This window comes from Lutra lutra, chromosome 8, assembly GCF_902655055.1.
Source record: "Lutra lutra chromosome 8, mLutLut1.2, whole genome shotgun sequence".
NCBI lineage: Eukaryota > Metazoa > Chordata > Mammalia > Carnivora > Mustelidae > Lutra > Lutra lutra.
The window spans coordinates 133,508,770-133,529,798 of record NC_062285.1 but is presented as its reverse complement, the minus strand read 5'-3'; the positions used below and the strand labels follow the sequence as shown (position 1 = coordinate 133,529,798).

The 21,029-nt window shown below is 48.2% G+C and overlaps 1 protein-coding gene and 1 long non-coding RNA gene across 3 annotated transcripts in view; one reads left to right on the top strand and one right to left on the bottom strand.

Moving 5' to 3' along the window:
- Positions 1–21,029, top strand: part of CACNG2 (calcium voltage-gated channel auxiliary subunit gamma 2) — a 110,609-nt gene that overhangs the window by 49,808 nt on the left and 39,772 nt on the right. The gene's annotated exons all lie outside the window — the stretch shown is intronic.
- LOC125107511 (uncharacterized) overlaps positions 1–21,029 on the bottom strand; it is a 62,451-nt gene that overhangs the window by 25,819 nt on the left and 15,603 nt on the right. The window contains exon 3 of one of the 2 annotated variants that reach the window (XR_007129578.1): positions 398–3,081. The exons of the other annotated variant lie outside the window; for it this stretch is intronic. This is a non-coding gene — a long non-coding RNA (uncharacterized LOC125107511). Of the gene's footprint in view, positions 1–397; positions 3,082–21,029 lie in introns of those variants that run through there. 2 annotated transcript variants of the gene reach the window in all.

Below are 21,029 nucleotides of genomic sequence, written 5' to 3'. Positions count from 1 at the left end.
TTGTCCCAGAAATGACCCCGTTACCAAACCATTTTGCTCTAAGAAATGTAACAGACTTTCTTAATACACACGTATAGGACTTATTATTTGCCAGGCAGTTTTGAAAATGCTCAGTAACTTGTAACTCACTTGGCCCTCACAGCAACTCTTTTTGGGATTAGTATTAGTATTAGTATCATTATCATTCTTACTACTACCACCATTTTACAGGTGAGGAAATGAAGCGTAAAAGGCATTAAGGAGGGGCCTGGGTGGCTCAGTGGGTTAAAGCCTCTGCCTTTGGCTCGGGTCATGATCCCAGCCAGGGTCCTGGGATCGAGCCCCATATCAGGCTCTCTGCTCAGCGGGGAGCCTGCTTCCTTCCTCTCTCTCTCACTCTCTGCCTACTTGTGATCTCTGTATGTCAGATAAATAAATAAAATCTTAAAAAAAAAAAAGAAGGCATTAAGGAATCTGCCCAAGGTCTCTCAGCTTCTGAGCTGCTGAGCCAATGCAGTCCAACTCCAGAATCCATTCTACACACTTTATTAACCCTGTGTGACCTCTCAGGATTGGTATCACCTGTAAATAAACTTGAATGGGTACAAACTGGTATATTTTCCCAGCTTGGTCATGCAGTTTGTCTCCTATTTTGAGGAGTGGGGTTTTTTGTTTTGTTTTGTTTTTTTCCCACTCATGTGGTTACCAGAAGTAGTGACTCAGAGGCAAGCAGCCAATCCAAAAAGTAAGCGCCACTTGCTTCAGCACCTTGGAGAACGCCCCCCACCCCTGTTTTTCCCAAGCACTGCAGCACCCCTTCCAGACCTAAGAGGCTCCACTGCAAGGAGGAAGCCTGAGAATAGGCAGAGCCAAGCTAATGGGGGTGGGAGGGGGAGTTGTTTTTCACTTATTTCTGCCTTTATGACAACAAGAGATGGGTACAAGATTATCAGACTAGTTTAGCCGGGGGCCATCTGAAGCCTGAGACCTAACACCCCTGGTTTCCCCATTCTTGGGATGTCTTGGGTCTGGAAGCTGATGAATTAAGTACTTAATATCATTTTCCCACTTCATGTGGATGTGCCTCTCCCCTTCTTTCCCTCCCAGATCTCTGGCAGGAGACCATCTCCTGGGGCAATTAGGCTTTTGCCCAAGGACCATTCATGTACTTTTCCAGTTTGCCCTGGGGGAGAGACATTGAAGTCACTGACCCTTGAATAACACAGGTTGGAACTGCGTGGGTCCACTTACATGCAGATCTTTTTTATATCAACACAGTACAGTACTGTAAATGTATTTTCTCTTCCTTAGGACTTTATTAACATTTTCTTTTCTCTAGCTTCTATTATTGTAAGGATACTGTATGGAATACATAGAGCCTAGAAACTGTGTTAATCATCTGTTTATGTTATCAGTAAGGCTTCCAGGAAACAGTAGACTATTAATAATTGAGTTTTGGGGGAGTCAAAAGTTATATTTGGATTTTTTACTGCACAGTTCAAGGGCCAACTGTATCTGGTTAAGAACACTGGCTCCGAATTTAGACTGCTGAAAATTCACTTCAGCTCTGCCACTTTCCACAAGTGACCTTGGAAAAGGCACTCAACTTTTTTAAAGACCCAGGTTTTCCATCTGTAAAGTGGGGATAACAATGGCCACTGAATCATAAGATTGTTCCAAGGCTTATTAAGTAAGGTCCTAGGATTAGATAACAGATTTTATTGTGAAAGGAAATAGGGAAAGTGGTGATATCCCTTTCTGAACAGTAAGACTCATGTGTGTGACACACTTGCCCTCTCCACCTTGGCCGTCAGGGAGCCCCAGGCCTAAGTTCCCATTTAGCATTGGCAACTCTGTAGGACCCTATGGATTGCCTCATGGTATTTCTTTTCTTCTCTGATGTTGACCTTCCCTTCTCATTGACATATCCTTTGATCCTGATGTGTGTGGGTGTGTAATTTTATTGTCTGCGTTATTTCAGGTCACTGCATAAGACGGACAGACAGATGGATCATTAGAATATAAGCCCCAAGTGAGCCAAGAGTTTTGTCTGGTTGGTTTGTTGCTGTCCACACAAAAGCCTGGGAGGTACAAGGCAACTGCATCTGCCCGTAACCGACGCTTGGAATAATCCCTTTCCTTGGATATACTCCACTCACTAACCCAGTAGCTTTGCACTGGTGCCGAGTTAGCTGGCTGCTACAACTTCACTAATTATCTATAATTCCAAGAGTCCTTGCCAGGCAGACGAGCTGCAGGAGACGACGCTGTTTACAGCGCAGTCTGTTCCCCTCCCCCCACCCCCAGTTGTCTAAGGACAGAAAATGAAGAAGCAGGAGGGGAGGTGATCAGGGAAACTCCTCTTTATCAGGATAAACTACTCTTGGGATCTCAGCTGGTGCAGACCCCTTCCCTAAAATGCTAGCAAAGTTTTATCAAGGAGGTAGAAACAAGAGTAGTAAAATTAGTTGCAGAAACACGCCCTTCTGACTCAGAGACCCAGTGTGTGGGTGGAGCGGGGCAGTCTCCTGTGCTGGGGATATCCCCTGGGAAGGGCTGGATTCTTCCCTGTGACACAGCCAAAGGCTGTTGCTCTTGGTGACAGATTATTAGGTGATATGAATGCACCAGCGAAGGTGGGAGTTGGGGGGGGGGGGGGTGCGGTGAGACTTGGTTGAATCAGATCACAGCAGCTAACACAACCTCCAAACCCTCATCGGCCAAATTCAACTCCAATTCAGTGTACATTTCCTGAGCGCTTACTATGTGCTGGGGACAGGGAATTGCTGATGCCGCAGATTTCCAGGCATTTGGCTGTAAGAAAACAACAAAAATTGGAAAAGATGCTCACACGTCTCCCTTTCTCCTCCACTTTTTCCCCTCGGTCTGTCGGCCCTGCTCATCAGATTTTTAACACCCTCCCAAGTAGGAATCAGCTTCCCTTCTGGTTTCTGGAAGGCATCCAGCCTGCTCTCTTCTCTCTCTCTGCAGGGCATCGTGCACACAGCAATTCCAAGCAGGCAGGGAGCGCTTTCCTTTCTCCCACTTCAGGAAATCTTCCAGCTCTGGTCTTGTTATAAGCATCATGCATTTGAAGTCTCCCTGGGAATAAACACACGTTTCTGATAACTCTAAAGATTAAGCCAATGAAATAAAAATTCATTTTTGAGACATAAACTGTAAAGGACCGGGATTTTCCACGGCAATATTGGCACTTTGGTGAAGGCACGGCAGCCCTCAAGTTGACAGTAATTTGCTGCAACGTGCCAGGCAGTCCTGAAGTCGTTCAATAGACAAGACATCATCAAATACCACATCTGAATTCTGCTCATATTACTAGAATGAAAAGGGTAATTCAATTCAATTGCCTGGAGAATCGTGGAACACAGGCATAAACAGAGCTGGCCAGAGGCAAAACTGCTTAGCAAGTGGAGTGCATCTACAGGGCCCTTGGCTTGTCTTCCTTCACCTCCCTCCGCAGCCCGGTCCTCCCCTTGGCAGGAACCCCGTGTGAACTGAAATCAACGCGTTGCCCCTCCCAAGGGTATTTGCTTTTTAAATGTCCTTTCTAGTTTGATAATGAAGGGATTAAAAACTCACATTTATCAAACACCTACAATGGACCAGGCCCATTTCCACAAACAATGTTAATCCTGGGGCACACTCTGCGATTGTTCACTCAAAAAACCACTATCTACACTGAGCCAGGAACTGTGCAGGGTGCCCGAGATCCAGCAGAGATCAGAGAGTCGGATCCTCCCCTCTCGGGCTCCGGGCTCCGCAGCAGCCCGATGAGAGGAAGGAAGCAGTAAAGGAACAGATGCGTAAATGTTTGTCAGGCTCTGAGAGGAGCTGTGCAGAAAGATCCGGCAGGGTAAGCGGAGAGGGAACACCCAAAAGGGAATGCTGTGAGAGAGAGGGTGGCCGGTGTGCAGGGAGTCTCCGCAGAGCAAGGGACAGTTGGGCAGAACAAATGAGAATGAGCCATGTCACTATCTGGGGGAAACGCATTCCAGGCTGAGGGACCAGGGGAACAGCAAGAGCAAAGGCCCTGTGTGTTCCAAGAACAGAGTGAACAGGGGAGACAAGGGGGAGACAGGAAGGGCTTACAGGCCAGGACTTTAGGGACTCAGGGTTATTGGAAGCCATCGGAGGGTCTAAGGAAAGGAGAAACCGTCCACATTCGTTGACTTGGGTTTTCAGAAGCTTGCTCTGGGTGGTGGGTGGAGCGCAGCCTGTATGGGAACCAACATGGACACAGAGGTATGTCAGGAGACAGCTGGCAGAACCAGTCGCCAAGGCAGCCTGGATAGGATAGGAGTGAATGGTGATGCTGAAAGGTCAGACCCCCCCCTCCCCTGGAGAGGATCCCCCATCCGGCAAGTGAAGAAAGAGAAGCAAAGAAGGGGTAGATAATCCCCCACCATCAGGTGGGTAGGGAACAGCCAAACAGAGTCCTTCGGGCTGCCAGCGGCAGAGGCCCGGCTCTCTCGACTCTGCCCTGAGCTCCTTTCTCTGTTGCCATATGATGAAAGGCAGTGAAGAAGGAATTTCAGTCCTCAGAGAACGGAAAGAGGGATTTGGGAGGCTGGGGATTTTTCTGGACCCTTGCTTTGGCACGGTTCCACTGAGGTCTCCTGATAAGCGTCAACACACGTCAGGCCATTACTGTGCACAGGGCCGTGTTCTATGGGCTTCCCATGGGTTAGCGCAACCATTCCCCACAACAGGTGCCACGAAGGGACTACTACCATTATCCTTCCTGTTTTATAGATTGGGAGACGGAGGCTCAGCCGTGTGAACCAGTCCAAGGTGACAGAGCCAGCAGGGAGGTTCCCAGGGCCCCAAGCCTTCAGCATAACACTCTTTCTTCCTTGAAAAGATGTTTGCTTTTCAGTACTTTCCTACTGAATTTTGGGCTTGGAGACTGATGTTCACATGACTGATGCGTGTTGAAACTGACCCCCACCCTACCCGCCGCCGACATGACCTCGGAGCGCAGTAGAGAGTCTCCAGTAGTCCCCCCTCAAGGCTTCCGGCCCAGGACAGAAGGCAGATGAGGGGACCCAGATGGGTCCCCACCCATCTCCAAGTGGTTGCTAAGTCTCATATCCCTGGCTTGTCCATCCTGGGCACAAAGCTCCCAGAGGCTGGGAGAAGAACCACAGCTACCAGCACCTAATTCCATCTGATGGATGACAGAGACGTTTCCAAGGCTCCATTCTTCCCAGTTTTGAGAGGAAAGGGGAAATAGAGGTACAAGCTTGGGGGGAGGGGAAAAGGATGGGAACAGGGGTGAACGTGGAGGAGGCAGGGTGAATGCAGGGTTTCCAAAGATAAGCTGAACTATTCTGAGAAGAGAAGGGGTGTGTGCCCCCCAAGGAGGGAGAAATGGAGATACGGTGATTCTCAAAACGCCATAATCCAGATTCCCCCAGAAGTCCCTCTCTGCTGTCGCACAACCTCCCCCCCACCCGCCATCTACCCTGCCTCAAAGGCACTTAATCCTGTATTCAGGCCTCCCTCCCCCCTACCCCAGTAGAGGACCTACCTCCCCCTTTAGGCCCCACCCAGCTAATAATAAAAATAACATCTCCTCTCTGTTGAGCTTTGCTTTTACACACTTCATCTCATCCCTTTTAGCATCAGAATGGCCCTGCCAGATGAGTCTCCTTATCTCCATTTCACAGAGGAGCCACTCAGGAAGTGAAGTGACTTGGCCAAGGTCACACTCTGAGAGGCTAGAAGGGCAGTGACCCCAGCCTGACTCAGAAGCTCAGGCTTTGTCTCTGCCTCCCCCTCAACCCGTCCTGCCCTCCATCCATCTCCACCCCCCGCCCCGCCGTTACTGAGTTCCTGGAGGCCTGGCAGCTCTTCTCATTCGGTTTTGCACCCTCAGCATCCAGCATCCAGTTGGCACTTAGTAAAAATTGAGGGAAAGGACACACGGCTGAATACACGGCCGAGAAGGGCCTGAGAATGAACCGGTGCTGTAAACACACTCACGGGCACTTACGCTGTCAGAGACAATGCCAACAGTTTTTGAGAACCATTTTTTCTATAAGATCTTATTTATTTATTTGAGAGAGAGCAAGAGTGAGAGAGCATAAGCAGGGGGAGCAGGAGAGGGAGAGGGAGAAGCAGGCTCCCTCCTGATCTGTTTATTCATTCAATGGATAAAGCACACACTTATCGGAAATGCGTTGAGTGCCGGGCCGTGTGTCTGATGCACGGAGGTTATGGGCAACAGTCCTGGTGCCTAACCTTAAAAAGCTCATAAGGGGCGCCTGGGTGGCTCAGTGGGTTAAGCCGCTGCCTTCGGCTCAGGTCATGATCTCAGGGTCCTGGGATCGAGTCCCGCATCGGGCTCTCTGCTCAGCGGGGAGCCTGCTTCCCTCTCTCTCTGCCTGCCTCTCCATCTACTTGTGATCTCTCTCTGTCAAATAAATAAAATCTTTAAAAAAAAAAAAAAAAAAAAGCTCATAAAATAGAGGCGAGAAAGACCAAGACCAAAGCAAGCGGCCAGCAATGTCACCAGAAGAAAAAAATGGTTGCAAATAATTGATAAGCAGTGAAGGGAGAGCGGGGACACTGAGGAGAGGGCTTTGGTGGACAGGAATGTTCTCTGAGGAAGAAACGTTTTCAAGGTTGAATAGAAGTCACCCAGGAAAAAGTCAGGGAAGCGTTTCCAGCAGAAGGAATGGCATATGTGAAGGCCCCAAGGCAGGACTAAGAGTGTGGAGCCTTCCAGAAAGTACAGGAAGACTACGCGGGTAGAGCCAAGAGTCAGGAGATGGAAGGAAACGGAGCAAAAGACCCAGGAGGCCCTTGAGGCCTCGTTAAGTATCCTGGATCCCAGCCTCATGGCAAATCAACCCTGGGAAGGGTACAAAGCATGAAAGTGCTCTCCTGAAATCCAGTTCTGCTCTGTGGGTGGTGGGGAGTGGCAAAGGGGCCGACAGGTTGGCTGGGAGGCTATACTCGGGCCAGGGGTGGTAGGGAAGTGGATGCATTTGAGATCTCCTTTGGAGACAGGAAACAAAGCAAAGCAAACAAGGTTGACCCAACTCGGCCATGTCCACAAAGGCACCCACGATGGAGTAAGGGCAGAGTGGGCTTGAAAACAGACCAGATTCTAACCCACTCTCTGTCTGATGCTCTGTGGTTTCAGGCGGGCCATGAAGCCCGTGGGAGCCTCCAGCCTCCAGGAAAGTTGTCACTGAGACAATGCATGCAGCTGTGTAGAGCATGGTGACCTTCCTCCCCCTTTGCCACCTCCAGAGACCTGTGGCCTGACTCCCCAAGTGGACCCATAATACATGTTTAAAGACAGAATGAATCCCCATATACTCCATGCCAAAGGCCAAGTGCAGGAAGGCCCGCCAGCTTCCTGCCACTAATACTTGTCACGGCCACAGCGGCTCATCCCTTTAGCAGTAATTCAATTACCCATCCCTGGGCACCTTCCGGCACAAGTTCCCCTGGGTCCCCATTGTTTTCCTGAGATGCCAGGACACAAGTTGGTGCCTTTGTCCTAATGAGAGCTTTTCAACACCTGACAGTAAGCCACCGAGGATGTGCTAAGTGCAGTCGTGAGGCCACCCAGGCTGCCTCCCAAGACAGAGGTCCTGGTACCCAGGAGGTGCAACGTGGGCTGTGGCACCAGGGGCTCACACAGCAGATGTTGTTGCCTTCGCAGCCGGGCCAATTATGATGTTAACACCCTGGACATTAATCCCTGGGCCCCTGCCAGCCAGGACCTGCTCTGCTCTCGGCTTCATAGCACATGTCCTCTGGGAGGCTCAAGGAAGGGTCCTGGAAAAGTCGCAATTTCCACCGCTCATACTCAAAGCACGACTTCTCCTCTGCATCACATCTCATGTCTGAAGAACCCCCAAATATTTTAGCAGCAGGAAACGCTGGCCCCAGGCACCACAGGGCGGTCAGCAAGCAATGTTATTGCAACTGAGACCCCGAAAATTAACCATCTTACTCAAGGAAATAAAACCCACTTGCGGTAGTTCCCTGAGTACAGATTTGCTTTCCTGATATCCAGATTACTGAAATGTGTTAAATAAAAGGTAAGCTCCTGGAGAACAGGGGAAAGAACACAGGGTCTGGCACATGGTAAAGATTTTTGGCACAAATGAGCAGCCCAAATCAAATTCAGTATCGCAACAGTGCCCCAGGCTCCACACCTGGTTGTGCAGGATATCCATTCTGCATTAGCAGGGACAAATGTTTTTTAACACCTGACTCCTCACCATCCAGAATGCCCCGCGCCATCTTTGCTATTGTCCAGTCTGTGTGTAAGACACAAAGCAGGTACCCAAGGAAACTGACCTAGATGCAGAACCATGGAGGGCTTCCTTGGGGTGACGGAGTCCAGGGGATCCGGAGGATATAGAGACGTGAGCCTCGCAACGGTGTGTTCGGAGGTGGGGGAGCAGGTTTGGAAAGTGCATCCGGAGCAGAGAGAACAGCTGAGCGATGACGTGCGGCTGGATTGTGCAGAAGGAGGCGGAGAGGAATAGCAGGACAAGAAGGTAGAGAGATAGGCAAGGCTCAGACAAGGAGGTAGGAGCGGGCCAGGGAAAGACTCTGGGTCTTTGTTCTAGAAGCATCAGGAAGTCTTTGAGAAGTTGCAGGGTGAGGAACAGCAGGGGTGAAATGCTCAGACACATGTGGAACAGACTGGAGAGGAGCCCAGGCTCCCTCTCACAGTTGGAGATGGCAAGGCAGGAGAGGCCAGAGGAGGGGTCTGGCGGAGGGGCGGGGACTCGTAAGCTTTGGCTGGGAACACTGAGTCTGAGAGGTCTTAGAGACACCCCATAGGCAGCTGGCGATTTGGGAGTGGAGTTTGGAGCAGTCAGGGCCAAAGTCATGGATGCAGGAGCCATCCGTGCAGGCAGTAACGTATACGGTGCACTTTGATGGCGTTTCACAGGGACAGAGGACATCAAAAGGATGCACCTGGGTCTACCTAAGCCTTCTCCTACTACTGGACATTCGGGTCACTTCTGCTCATTTGCCATTTTAAGTGTCCTAGTAATGAGCACCCTTGTCCTAATTTATAGCTTTTCCATATTCTAGGTTACTTTTCTAATGGCCTACCTTGCTAACACGGTTGGTAATGCATAACTGCTCAGGGTGTAAACGTATCATGTGTCCAAAATGAAACAGAATTTTTTTAGTTGGAGACTATCTGTGGTGGCCTATGTATCATTATCATCTCTTCTGATACCTGCTGATTTATTAAATCTTCCCTAACTGGCCCAACCAAAGGGAACTTCTTCCCCTGAATTCTAATGGCTAATCCTAGAGCCACTCCACTCTTGTCCTTCGAGGTCTGATATTTTAGGATCTGCGGAAGTCCCCCTTATCTGCAGAGACACATTCCAAGACCCCCAGAAGACCCCCAAAACCACAGACAGTACCAAACCCTCTATATACAATGTTTTTTCCTAAACCTAGTACCTATGGGTACTACATACCTATGATAAAGTTTAATTTATAAATTAGGTACAGTAAAGGGTGCCCGGCTGGCTCTTGGAAGAGCATGCGACTCTTGATCTCAAAGTCATGAGTTCAAGCCCCCACATTGGGCATAGAAGTTACTTGAAATAAGTAAATAAAAACTTACTTTAAAAAATTAAATAAATGAGTCAGGCAGAGCCCCACATCAGGCTCTGTGCCCAGCTCAGAGTCTGCTTGAGATTCTCTCTCTCCCCTCCCTCTGCCCCTCCACCTCCCAGCTCGCTCACATGCTCTCTCTCCAAAAAAAAAGCCTGCATGATGAGATTAAGTATGGTAAAGGATGTAGGCCTTGTGACACCACATGTGAGGCTATCCGTGACCTCCGGATGACATGTCTGGAGGAGCATGTGCTTCCCAGCCCAAAGTTGCCAGAGGGTCACTGAAACCACAAAAAGTGAAAGCACGCCTAAGGGGAGACGACTACAGATATGCGAGAAGGCTCATTGTTGGCCCCATTGTCCACACCTAGGACTTGAGAGCTGGGACTGTGTTTTATCCTTTTTGAGAGCCCTTGACATGTACTGACTATTCTAGATTAACTCACTAGGCAAGAGGATCATAAGAACTAGGATCTGCTAATCCCTTGCGGCTCACAGAGACCTGTTCTGGGAGCTTCAAACACAAAATGCGTTTCAGCTCTCCCTAAAAACTCCCCAGATCCCAGGGGCTTAATACCCAGAACTTTCTTTCTCGCTGACATTTGTTTCTCAGGCACTCCGAGTCCCAACCGGGCAGCTCTCCTAGAAGCCGAGGTTCGGGGACCCACGCCTTCTGATCTGGTGGTGCCACCATCCCAGGGATGTGGCTTTTGAAGGAGCCAGACTCCTTGGCCTCAAACTAGAAGGGGAAAGAGCAGGAGGGATAGCCCGTGAGAGGTTCTTATGGGCTTCGGTTGCAAGTGGCCCACATTACATTCATCACATTCCTTGGACCAGAACTCAGTCATGTCATAATCAAGTGCAAGGAAGGCTGAGAAAGGCATTCGGCCTGAGTGCTAGACTGCAGGGAAGACAGACGGGTGGGTGGTTCATAGTCGTCTCTGGTCTGTGGCAGGAGACACCAAAGCCCAGAGATGTTAAGTAACTTTCCCAACATTACAAAGCAGAGCTAGGATTCATGCTCCGTAGAACTCCCAAGTCCGTGCTTTCCCCACTATACCCATCCTTCTGGGGCCTCTGTGCTGCACCTACTTGAATCACCTTGGCAAGTGTTTAATTTCACTTATAACCTAACTTCAAACCATGTTGAGAGTGGCAGATTCACCCTAAAACCAAGTTTCAGATGTGTTTCACAGACACAGCTTGTTTCTTCCAAATATGCTCCCAGTGTCCTCCTTCAACAAGTCAATCAATTTGCTGACACATCCTCACATTAGGTAGGCTTAGTCCTGTTCGAAAGTCTAGGCCTTGTAAACTTGACATATTCAGATGCTATGGCTTTTATCATGAGTAAATTAAAGCTCTTAAAATGTCAGAATGCTTCTGTCTCATTTGACATTCTCACCATAGGTCAAACTGCCTCCAAAGCAGACGTGTCTAAATGGTTGTCTAACCATATCGCTCAGGATGGCTTTTTAGGAAGTGCGGGACGCCCAGCAGCACGTAGTTCTGAGGCCCCTGAACATCAGTAATTCTGTTTGGCTCCGTTTCCATGTAAGCAATTTACAGAGCATCTGCTGGACTTGGAAAACCAAGAGGGACCTTGGGAGGTCAATGGCACTCCCTCTTTGCACGCATATACCATAGAATCTTAAAGTTGAGAAAAATAATGACGTCAGTAACAACAATAGCAATGACCTTCTGTGAATATATTCATTCAGCAAAAATTTATGGAGACCCCATGATGTGCCCAACACAGTTGCAGAAACTGGAGGTTCTGTGTATAAAACAAGATCCCGGACCTCATGGGGGTGATGTTCTAATGGGGGAAATGCATGAATAAATATATAATGCATTGCGTAGTGCTGAGCCCCATGGCAGCAGGTTCAGGAGAGAGGATGTAGCTTGATGGTAGGTTATCCAGAGTTATGGGGAGGGCTTCTCCAAAACGGTGACATTGGAACAAAGACCTTAAAGAAGAGAGGTAGTGAGATGCTAGGTAGAGGGACTAGCAAGTAAAGAGGCTTGAACAGAGAGTACACATGGCATTTTCCAGAAACAGCAAGGAGATCAGGTGAGCTGGGGGATGGTGGTAGGAGGCCACAGAGGAGACTGGGAGGAGCAGAATGGCAGAGCCTGACAGCCCATAGTAAGGGCACTGGGCTTTCTGCTTAGGCGGAGAGGAGGGGCATGTGAGGGGTGAGCATAGCTGGAGGAGGGGGTTTGAGGATCGTGTCCCAGGACACTCCATCTCTTGGGGTCTGGAAGATGAGGAGGAGCCAGCAAAGGCAGAAAGGAATAGCCAGAGGGGCAGGAAGAGAACTAAGCTTGGGGAGGGGGATGCCTAACTCAAGTGAGAAAATTCAAGGAGAGTGATGCGCCCGTTCAAATGCCACTTTTATTGGTTGAACAAGATGAGGACAAAGAACTAAATGACAGATTTGACAAGGAAAGCTCATCTATAACCATGTCCATCAGTAGAGGATGCTGGAGATGAAAGCCTCATGGGAGAGAGATGGAGAGAGAATGGGAGTAAAGGTGGATTTCCTCTCCTCCTTCTCTCCCTACCCCCCTCCCTCCCTCCATGCCCCCTCAATTTTTTTCCAGGCACAGAAGCTCCTTATAGGAGTTTCCCAATTTAGTTCACAGAACCAACTGGGGGAAGGGGGGGCGGGGCATTTCACAAAGAGGCTCAGAGAAAGCATGAAAGCTGGACTTGACCTTCATGGATGCCAGAGCCCAAAGCTGCCGTCTTCTTTCCTCTGGACTAGTCCCCATCTCTTAGAGGTCGTCTGGGGCAACCAACACAAAATGAATTCCACTTTAAAAAAATCTCAGAAAATAGGTCATTCAGCTTCTTTTGAACAGTCTGAATCATTCTAATGATTAGCATCTCTCCTTTAGATGTTTAATTAAAGGGGTTCCATAATCCACCCCTACACTACCACAGGGCGGAGTGCTCTTCAAGGAAGTTCTTCCCTCCACTACTCTACTTCTCTCCTCTTTAAACAAACAAACAAAAAATTTAAGTCTCATTTGAATAGGAAAACTATCCATACCAACCTTCCTCCTCCGAGAAGCATGAGCTAGAGTTCTTGGTCCAGCTCACACTCCAACCTGAGCTCCAGGTCCCCGCAGAGTGCCCACGTGCCTGCTGGAAATCCCCACCTGATGCCCCACTCCCACTGGTCCTTGCATCTCCTCAGACGCTCTGGGCTGCTAGTCAGAGGAATGCAAACTGGCTCCACAACACGGAAACGGGTTCCTCTCCTGAACTGAGCAGCCCCAGCCTGGGTCTCATTATCCCCAGGGTGGTGGCGAGACAGCTGCAGTGACTTGGGGCTGCACACCCACCCGAACAGCACCCAGAACACCAGAAACAGTCGCGTCCAAGCGCTCTTGGGTAAAGCACCGTAGCCGCTCTCCCAGAAGCCCCCGGGAAACCTCTCCTCCCATCCCATTGGCCCAAGTGAGTCACATGGCCATTCTCATACTAATCATTGGCCGGGCCGGCACATGCCTAGACAGGAAGACCATCCCTCAGCAGGGGGCGGGGTCAGCCTCCCTTGAAGGATTGGACTGCATGCAAGGAGGGGCAGGGAGGTGACTTGAACAAATCCGTGTTCTGTAGGGAAGAAAGGAGAGCCAAATGCTACTACTAGGGAAGAGACACATCGTATCTGCTCCACTGGAGTCTATAACGTAACTCCTTACCTCCTCAACCCTCCCCATGCTTTACGCTGCCCTGCAGTGAATGGAAACCCCACCCCACCCCCTGAACTTCATGGAACCCAGAAAATGAGAGTTCACCACCTCATCTGCATGTCTAGTGAGGTACTGTGCCCTGCACCTACCACCCACTGAATAGCTCGCGAACCTTTCCTCTTCTCGCCATTCCCCCTTACTTCAGCTTCCAGCTCCACTGGGGCTGTTACAACAGTGTCCTGACTAAACTCTCTGCTTCCTGCCACATCCTTCCAAGCAAACGTCTACCTGGAAGTTCATCTCTCAAAAGACGAAAGCTGACAGTGTTACTCCCCTTCGTAAAAGTCTCCATGGGCTACCTGAGGCCTGCGTTGTGTCTGGCACTCTCCTGGGGCCAACAGGGTCCCTCCTGACCTCTGACTGTCCCCCCTGCTGTCTCTTATCCCTGTCTGTAAACTTGGGTTTATGCTAAGCTTGCCAGCCCCCACTTCAAACAAAACCAAACCCCTTTCTCCCACCTCTATAAAAGGCCATCATCTACTTGCTGCTCAGGCAAAAGCATCCCAGAAGGTATCCTTTATTCCTCTTTCCTTCTCCCATCACTTCTAATCCTTCCATGGACACTGCTGCTTCAACTTCCAGAACATAATCCCAAACTGTCATCTTCTGACCATGTTCATCTTGTGACCATGTTCACAACCACCACCTCCACCCAGGCCACCCCAGCTTCCCACCAGGTCGCAATAGCTGACCAACTGGTCTACCTACCCACTCCTGCCCCCTACAAACAACTCTTAAAGACCTCACCAAGGGCCACAAGTCCTGTAAGATCTGGTCCCTGCTTACTTCTTTGACCAAATCCCTTCCCCAGTCCCCCCCTTCACTCACTGCCTTCTCTTCTGATCCTTAAAGACACCAAAGCTCATTCCCACCTAAAAGCCCTGATGCTTCCTGTTCCCACCACCTCCTTGAATGCTCTTCCCTGGAACTTTGCTGACTCAGGGCATAGTGTGGAAGGTCTGAGTTGGTCCCTGGCCACCTTCAGGCCCACCACATCCTCAAACCACATTATACATTCTTATATTCTTCACAACACATCACTATTTGTGCCTTTTCTTTGTGTACTTGTTTGCTTACTTGTTCATCGCCTGGTTCTCTAGAAATATAAGCTCTCTGAGGGCAAGGATGTTGTTCATTCGATTCTTGGGCTAGTGCCTGGAACACAGTAGGAGCTCAGTATAATGTGTCAAATGAATGAATGAACAAATGACCATTCTGTCCTTCCGGCTTATATGCTTATTACCTGGGCGCCTTTACCTACCTAACTTTTCCTGTCATTCAAATTCAGCTCTGCTGATCATTAGTACCCGTGCCGGCACGTGCACGCACACACACGAGTTGCCTCTCCTCTATCTCCCACAGTAACAGCCCGCATTTACCTCTGTCACTGTAAAGAACACCCTGCACTATAGTTGTGGCTCCGTCCCCCATGTTCTGGGTTCTGTGGGGACATGTCTGTGTCCTCCCCCCTCTGCAGCTCCATCACTCAACTCTCAGCCTGCCCAGAGAAGGCACTCAGCGACTGCCTGGTGAATGAATGAATGAATGAATGAATGAATGAATTCTTCACTGAGTTAGGGCTTTGATTATTCCTTAGAGATAAAACTAGAGCTGTATTGCCCATTTCTCTCAATCAAATCTCCAAGTCTGAGACTTGGGGGGCATCCTAAATTGCCTCGCAAGGTCCCCTTAAGTCTTTACTCTTGCTGTAACAGGCTAACAGTTCTCTAAATTATTTGGGAACTGGAGCTTCCCTCAGCGTTGTATTTCTGATTGGTTGCTATTTGTTTTGACAGTTGTCGGATTTTTTTTATTTATACCAAGCTCTCTCTGGGGTTTAGTTTACTGGATCCTCTCAATCTAACACCTAGAAAGAAGAGAAAATGACTTACCTGTAAATCTTTTTTATTGAAGGTGTGCCATAAAACAGACCTTCCTTCACCTCTCCATTCTCCCCTGAGATTTAAAGATTCTTGGTTTTCATTGCTGTCTTTACCACTCATTTGGAAAGGACACAGCCATGGGAGGCTGGAGAGGCTTGTTAGGTCCACCCAGGAGGGATCTTGGGGCTTACACTCTCCTTGCGGGTGCCCCCAAACAGTGGGAGCTTTCACGGAAATGCCTGACAGTTTCATACCAGAAACGCACAGCAAGCTGAGGAAATGTACTATATGACAAACATCCACAGAGCCTAAATTACAGACCATTTTCTCCTACCTGTCCCTGTTGTTTGATTTCTGGCAGATGTCCATGGATAAAACCATCAGTTTCCGCTGGGAAAGCAGAAACCTAACTATAAATGAGGACTTCGGGGGCTCCTACAGACAGAATCTTTCTCTTGCTCATTCTAACTGGTGTTTCCATAGGAGATGGGGCAGAGTAGAGGATGTGCCAGAAATGAATTATTTCAGAAACTCAAATGAGCAGTCCCTCAATTTACTCCTACTCCCACCTCTCTCTCCAACATCCATCTAGGCTAGAATGTTGATTAAGGTCAACAGGAAATTGCTTAATACCCTGCTTTATTTGGTCTCTGCACATAATAGTCACTGTGTATTTCAAAAACATCTCGTCCTCAAACATCTATCCTTTTTTAAAAATAGCAGATTATTCTTTGACTGTATAAGCAAAACATGCACATTATAAAAACCTCGATAATACAGAAAAATATAAAGAAGACAATTAATTCAGCCAGAAATGCGTACTGATAACATTTTAGAAGTACTGCAAATTCTTGGCCTTTTTTTTTTCTGTGACTACAGATACACATCTTAATCCAGGCTTAGATCATATTGGGTACACAACTTTATGTTCTCTTTTGTCTAAACATCATATCAAAATTTTTCTCATATTGTTAAGTTTTGGAAAGCATGACTTTTAATGGGCTAATATTTTACTAGTTTTAAAATCCATCTTACACAAAATAAACCCTAAAGAAGTTACTGGGAGACAACAATCCAGCTACCTCCAAAGTGAGTCCAAAAGTTGAAAATCAGTTATTCATGTTAACTGCTTTTTGGTGGTCTCCATGGCAACATGCCAACAGGCAAGGCTAGGGCGAATTTAAGGTATCGAAGCCCAACAATGCAGAACTCAAAACCCTGCTGTGGGTCACAGTTCTTTCTGGTTTGTGGAATTATGGGCTGTTTTTACTTCCTTTATTATTCCTTTCTGTACAGACTATATTTGTTACCACGAGCATGCCTTGCTTTTAAAATCAGAAATAAATCATAATGCTATTTTCATTTTGGAAGCAAACACCTAATCACACATTACGCGGTTTTATCGTTCTCCCTCTCTGTTTCTGTCTATACCCGCCCCGCCAAGGGACCCCCACCCGGAGCCCACTGCCCATCGCCCCTCCCACTTTTCCAAGTACAGAGCCTCCATCCCCACCTGTCCCGGGGAGGGAGCTGGGGGAGGAAGGGGCTTTTGCCTGATCCCCAGCCCTTTCCTGTTGGGCTACAAGCCACTCATCTCCAGCCTGATGCCAAGAGGCAGCATGTTCAGCAGAAAGGAGACAAACTGATGGAAATAGGCTTATGACGTGAGAAGGACTGGGTCATTTCCTGTCTGTGTGGCCCTGGCCAGGTCACCTTACCTCTATGAATCTCAGCATCCCCTTCTGTAAAAGGAGGATAGGATACCACCTTGCACGGTGGTCTCAAATGATCAAATGACGTCATCTCTGACAAAAGCTTGCATCAGATAAATGCCTTCCCCATGTGCTCACTGACCATCTTTGGGGCCTTAGTCTTCCCCAGAACTGCCAATCCTCCCTCTGGCCAAAGCCGAGGCCGAGATGTCTTGGCTGTAGCTGCAGACTCTTAATCAGCTGGGACTTTTCTGCTTGCACAAAACCTTTTAACATTGAAGCCGGAAACTCTTGCAAAGGGCTGGGAATTTGGTTTCAAAAGCAAAACAGTGAGTAGATGAAAACCAAAATATTACCGGACTCTTGAGAAAAAAGCTCTCTCCTGATTGGTTATGATTCTTAGCTTGCCTTTGCAGTGAAATCCACAAGATCTTCTGTAAACACTGTCCTCATTGATAAAATGGGAAGCAGACCCACAAAAGCCTGATAGTTTCTCTCTTCTAATCGCACATGTCATCTAATTAAAAATTAAGAAGAAAGAGGGATGGGGGTAAAGATGCAGAAGGTGGAAGAAAGGAGGATAAAAATGGGCAAGAGTGATATGGATCAGATGATTATTTTAAAAGACAAATAAAAAAGAAACAAACAAGAGGCAAGAATGAAGTAGGTCAATGCTGTCATCCTTTGCCAGAGGAGCAAGCTTGGGTCCGGCATTTAAGTGACTCATTTCAGAGACTAAAACAAGTCAGGGTCAGAAATAGGATTAGAATCGGGAGCTCTTTGTTGGTCTGCAATTGACGCCAGTGGTAAAGATGTCAATGCCAACTTATAACTGGGTTTTCAGGGGCAGCTAGGGCACTCTGCTAGATTTCTCATGTATATGCCTTTAAATTCCCAAACAGCACTGCCTATTATTAACACTTATTTTCACTTTTTGCTTTTCTCCAAGAAAACGACTAGAGGTAGAAAAAAAACACAAAGCGAAATCATTTTCAGAAGGTTTTGCTAAAAAAAATTTTTTTTCTAAACTGTAGTTAAAGATAAACAAGATTTCTCCAAAGCTGAGCTATTCTATCAAATCAGACAAAATATAGTACGGTTTCTTTTAGGACCCTGGATTAGTTATCGTTGGTGATTATCTGGATCTGATATGTGACAGTGTGCAGACTGGAGCCGCCTACTAGATGCAGTCATTCATTCTACAGTATTTATTGAACACAGAGTTTGTGAGAGGTGCTGTCTAGACCTTGGGGACCCTGACCAAGGCAAAGGAGGGGTACCAGAGCCCTGCCTTGAAGGACCCCACCCTCTAGGCAGTGTGAAGTGACCCCCAAATTGCAGAGCCCAGAAGGTTCCTCTCATCCGTGAGGTCCAAAGAGAGGAAGGGACTTGTCCAAGGTCAAAAAGTAAGTTTTGGGGAGAGCCAGAATGTGTTTGCAGATTCCACACCCAATGTTCTTTCTTCTGTGTAAAGCACAGATTTGAGTTGAAAGTATGAAATGCACTATAGTTCCACCCCCGGATTTCTCCAAGCTAATGGAGCTCTAGATGTCCCTTCTGAACACATTCAGGATCCTAGCCTCCAAGACTGCTAGATCCAGAAGGGACCCCCATGGATCACCTACCTGGGCCTGTGGTTCATAATCAAGAGGGCACATCACCCCAGACCTACCAAATCAAGGTCTGGGGGTTGGTGTCTTTACTGCCTCTTAGTACTTTGAAGGAGCTTATCAGACCTTCCCTGGGGTACCAGGCACAGGTTTGGAGAGAGACCTGTAGGATGAAGGGGTGACTCGGAATCAGGGGAAAGAGGAAGAAAAAGACCAGAGAGACAGTTTACAGTGATGGTCACTGGCATGGGCTTGTGAGGCAGACAGGCCCGAATTCCAATCCTGAGTCTGACCTTTGAGCTGGGTGACTTTGGGTGAGCAGCCTGACCTCTCTGGGCCCGTTTTCTCATCTGTGAAAGGGATGGCTTACTACAGGGCTCAGGGAGCTCAGGGGGATGACATGTGGTGCCCAGCAGGCAGTCAGTGCTACAAAAAGGACAGCGGCTGCACCCACTATCAGGGTAGGCCAGGATGGTACCAAGAAGTCTCCTCCCAGTTCACAGCTTCACTATGGGCTACCCTGCCCCTTCCCAGATGCCCAGTGTGCAAAGGTGCTGTATGGCGGATAGGATTCATGAAGTGTCTAGAATTCCAAATCACGAATTCCAGGGAACCTAGTCCTTTGACACCTGAAGCTCAAGGGAAAGGAGCTCCCCACTCTGGGAACCACCAAGGCTTTATGAATTGACGTGTCTTAATGACTGGGGACAGCAGTCCCAGGAGCAGCACAGCCCTTAGAGAACATCAGGGCCAATCCCATCCTGGAGGCCCACAGAGGTCAGGCAACTTGCCCAAGGTCAAACACTGGTCCAGGGATTAACCCCATAGACCCTCGGTTTCTTCATCCCAGAGGTAACAACTGGGATTACTAAAAGAACTCAGTAGAATTTTGCACAATGACTGGCCCACAAATATCTCAATGAATAACATTAATAGTGGTTATTATTATTATGACCATCATTATTAATATTATTATTAACATCAGTTTGTAAGCAATTCCCCAGACTCTCAGCCTATCTCCCTTTCAGTGGCTTGAACCTTACTCATCCAGACTCAGTCTTTCTGTGTTGTTGACAAAGTCACTGACAAACTCGGGGCCAGGCCTTGCTGTTCTAACTCACTCATCCCTCCCAGTGAGCATTATAAGGGAGGTACTCCTGTTACCCCAACCCCCAAATTGGCCAACTAAGCACAAGACAATGAAGTCACGTGCCCAAGATGACACCTGCAGGAAGGCTTAAGGCTATGACTTTTGCTGAAATGACAAATGCTCTACTCTTGCCACTTCGAAACCTTCTCCAAAGCATGCCTTTGTTACTTCTCCAAATTCCGAAGACTGAGGGAGATGTCTTGCCTTAGAGGTAATTTAGTGTTGGGGTGGGGCTGGCAGAGAGGAGGAGCCTAAAAGTTGTTCATTCTTCCCTCTGAAGTTTCAGAGCTAACTTTCTGCTTTCACTGAGCATGTCCTGGGCACCCAGCCCCACTCACAGATGGCCCGTGTCTACATACCTTGAGGAACTCACTCTTCCTGCTCTAAGGGAAAGGAAGTTAAGATTTTAGAGTGCGTCCCCAGCCCACTGGCACCAGGAACTCTGGCTCCTCTCAACGCTCTCTTAATTGGAACCTCTGGGGCCAGGGTCCAACAGTCTGTTTCAACAAGCCCTCCAAGACTTGCTGGGGGTACACTGACAAGTGAGAAGCATAGATGTAGTGATTTTGTGCGACACCTAGTCAGTGCTCAGTGCCCAGTGGGGACTCAGGAAAAGTAGGTTGAGCCAACAGGCCAGGTCTGAGTCCCGCCCCTCCACCGACTGGCTAAGCAACCTTGGTCAAGTCACTTACCTTCTCTGTGATTCGGTTTCCTGGTTTCTAAACAGAACAACAGTGCCCATTTGCAATCACGTCTGGAGGGCTAAACGAGACCACAGATGCAGAGCACTGACAGAGTGAACAGCAGACAGAGAGTACTCAGTAAATGTCACCTGCTGTTTAATTGTTGTTGTCATAGGCAAGTATGTGAACCAACGTGCATACTTAACATGGTGGCGAACACACGTTTGCCTTAAATGGATGGAGCTCCAGTTGTCTTTTTAATTCAGCTAGTCAAGAAATACTCACTGAGCGTCTGTTACTTGCCACAGCAGTGTGAGGCCAGGAGGAGTAAGACACTGTCCCAGGAGACAAGTGCAATGACGCTGTGGGGAGGCGGCCAGGGACAGGCATGTGTCACAGTACCTAGGGGGCGCACGGAGCAGAAAGGGGAGGCTCCTGGAGAATGTGTGTGTGTGAATGCGCACAGACTCTACTTAATCGTTGATCTTTTTTTTTTTTTTAATATAAATCACATATAGGCATTAGGGATGGAATGCATTCTGTTCTCCTGGCTTCCCTTTTATCAGTTTCAGGGATGAGCTCAAAACCTATGCAGTATCATTATTCCTCATT